The sequence below is a fragment of the Mandrillus leucophaeus genome, unplaced genomic scaffold (assembly GCF_000951045.1).
Source record: "Mandrillus leucophaeus isolate KB7577 unplaced genomic scaffold, Mleu.le_1.0 Scaffold257, whole genome shotgun sequence".
Classification (NCBI taxonomy): domain Eukaryota; kingdom Metazoa; phylum Chordata; class Mammalia; order Primates; family Cercopithecidae; genus Mandrillus; species Mandrillus leucophaeus.
In genome coordinates, this window is record NW_012102665.1 from 486873 (window position 1) to 489653 (window position 2781).

Below are 2781 nucleotides of genomic sequence, written 5' to 3' on the forward strand. Positions count from 1 at the left end.
TTTTTTTTTTTTTTTTTTTCTTCTTTCCTCTGTAAGCCAGAGGCTCAGTGATACAAGGGCCATCAGCAAGAAAAGGAAAGTTAACTCTGTGAAGGAATCTTCTTGGCCAAGAGTCACGTTTATGGACACAGTCATAGAATGCATTTCCTTAGCTCAGCCAAGAGGCATGAAATGGTTTTGGTTTTTGTTTTCTTGGTGCGCGGTTCATAGAGGTACTGCAATACCCGGTCAATACGTGGAGTGGTCCAAGCGAGCTTCTGTTCCATCTCCCTGCTCCAGAAATCTTGGAACAGATACTACACCTGACTTTAGCCAAAAGACCAAGAAGTGGTCAGTGTTTAGGCCCTATATGTGAATGCTTTGGTCAGCTACATGCGACTATTACATATATTAGCAACACTGATTTTCTATTTATCTTTATTCCATATGTATACAAATTAAATTTCATATTTGGCAAGAGTGTGTTTTGATTGGGTATCTAAATCAAGCAATATGTATATTTTTAAAAATAAAAAAGATTTCTTAGAAAGCGGTATGACTTTTATACCAGGATAGGATGAAAGCCCTGACCTGTAGCAGCATCTGTGTTCCAAATTATTACATTGCCATTATTCAGTTTCTTGGTACATCACCAGTTTCTGTTTAGAGATTTATTTTATAAAATTAATTGTTGACTGAGGCAGGAGGATCACTTGAGCCCAGGAGTTTGAGGCTGCAGTGAGCCATGGTCGTACCACTGCACTCCAGTCAGGGCGAGAGTGAGACCTTGTCTCAAAAATAATAATAATAATACTTGTTGGTCACATGTATTTTCATGATGAGTTGTTAAGTCATACATATATAGAATAGATAGATTAAACTTAGTTTTTTCATTTAATTGGTTCATATGCAATTCTAGAAGGTAGATTTGATATTTAAGTTTTGCTGAGAAAGGGCAGATATTTTTGATAGTTGGGAAAACCGTTACATGATCCACTAGATTACATGCCATTATTTAAGAGTATTTTGACTAAAATGTTATTTTTTTATAGAAAATGAAATACATTAGGCATTGAATTTGAGTTTATAACTCCTTAGTATTATATAAACGTATTTAAACTAATTGATTTTTAAGAATAATTGGCTAGGTGCAGTAGCTCACGCCTGTAATCCCGGCACTTTGGGAAGCTGAGGCAGGCAGATTGCGAGGTCAGGAGATTGAGACCATCCTGGCCAACATGATGAAACCCTGTCTCTACTAAAATACAACAAATTAGCCAGGCGTGGGGGCGCGCGCCTGTAGTCCCAGCTACTTGGGAGGCTGAGGCAGGGGAATAGCTTGAACCCGAGAGGCGGAGGTTACAATGAGCCAAGATCGCGGCACTGCACTCTAGCCTGGAGACAGAGCAAGACTCCATCTCAAAAAAAAAAAAAAGAATAATGTACCGAATGATTCTTTAAACATTTAAACATTAATAACGTAAGTTGCTTCTCTCACATGGTCTTAGTAGCCATGAATTAGTTTTGTTTTAGGTAAAAGTTTCTCTGAAAATTTTCTACAGCTTTGTTCAAAGGATTCTTTTTGTCTCTGACCTATTTTTTAATGTCTGCATTTTTTTGGAAATTCAGTCATAGAACTCCTCTTCTGTGTGTGTAAAGCATTCAGATTGAGCTGCTGCCCATATTGCAACAGCGGGGGGCTGAGCTCCTGCTCTGTTGAGTTCTGGGTTTATTCTCTAACCTGTGGCAGAGTGCTATAGTCAGCCCAGCTTATACTACTGTCATGGACAGTGCTAATAATAACACTGCTTTTTGCTAGAGATGTTAGTTCTCACTTATTCATTTTAAGACCTTTTGCTGGAAGTTTTAGTTCTTGCTTATCTAATTTTAAACGAATATGAAAAACAATTTAAGTGATTTTATACATTTTAATTTACTCATCTACATTTTCTTGTATTTTTTGCATTAAAGTGTACCCGTATGCTCTCTCTGTCTTTCTGTGGAACACTTTATTTGTAGTGTCCAATTTTTAAAAGAAAAACATTTTGATAACAGTTTTGGAGTAATGGCAAACCAAACACACATTCTAATTGTCTACTTGTACAATTTGTTGGGTAGGTACTGCAGGGGGGAGAATTAAATATACATGAGGAAGAGAAAAAATCTTTGCCAAGAATTTCAGTTATTACCACTTATGGTTTACCCATATTGTCATTAAAAGTAAGAAAATGGGAGTTATTTTCTAACTTTCTGTCACAAAATAAAGATTATCTAAAAATAATAGTGTTATTTTTGTATTTTGTTATTGATTTTATTTTGTCAATACTGGGTAAGTTACAGATTTATCATAATGCCATTAAAAGATTTTCACAAAGGATAAAGAATGCCAAAGTCCAGATGTAAGCACCATATTCACCCTCAAGTGCTGTTCAGCTTAGACGGCATTTACCCGTAGAAACTGTCAGCGTTAATTTGTAGTTTGTTTCACATAATTGGCTGCAAGTGTTAAGTATTAAAAACAACGAAAAACTACTTCGTGTTCTTCTGAGCAATCACTGTCACTAAATTACGTCCCTTAATACAGATCGTACTAAAGACTTAAAATCTCATGTAATGTTTGAAAATCGTTTGCTTGGCCGGGCGTGGTGGCTCACGCCTGTAATCCCAGCACTTTGGAAGGCCGAGGCGGGCGGATCACGAGGTCAGGAGATCGAGACCATGCTGAAACCCCGTCTCTACTAAAAATACAAAAAAATTAGCCGGGCGTGGTGGCGGCGCCTGTAGTCCCAGCTACTCGGGAGG

The 2781-nt window shown here is 37.4% G+C and overlaps 1 protein-coding gene across 1 annotated transcript in view; it reads left to right on the forward strand.

Annotated features, from left to right (window-relative positions):
- The window catches only part of RALBP1 (ralA binding protein 1), a 74741-nt gene that overhangs the window by 49470 nt on the left and 22490 nt on the right, over positions 1-2781 (forward strand). The window lies entirely within an intron of this gene.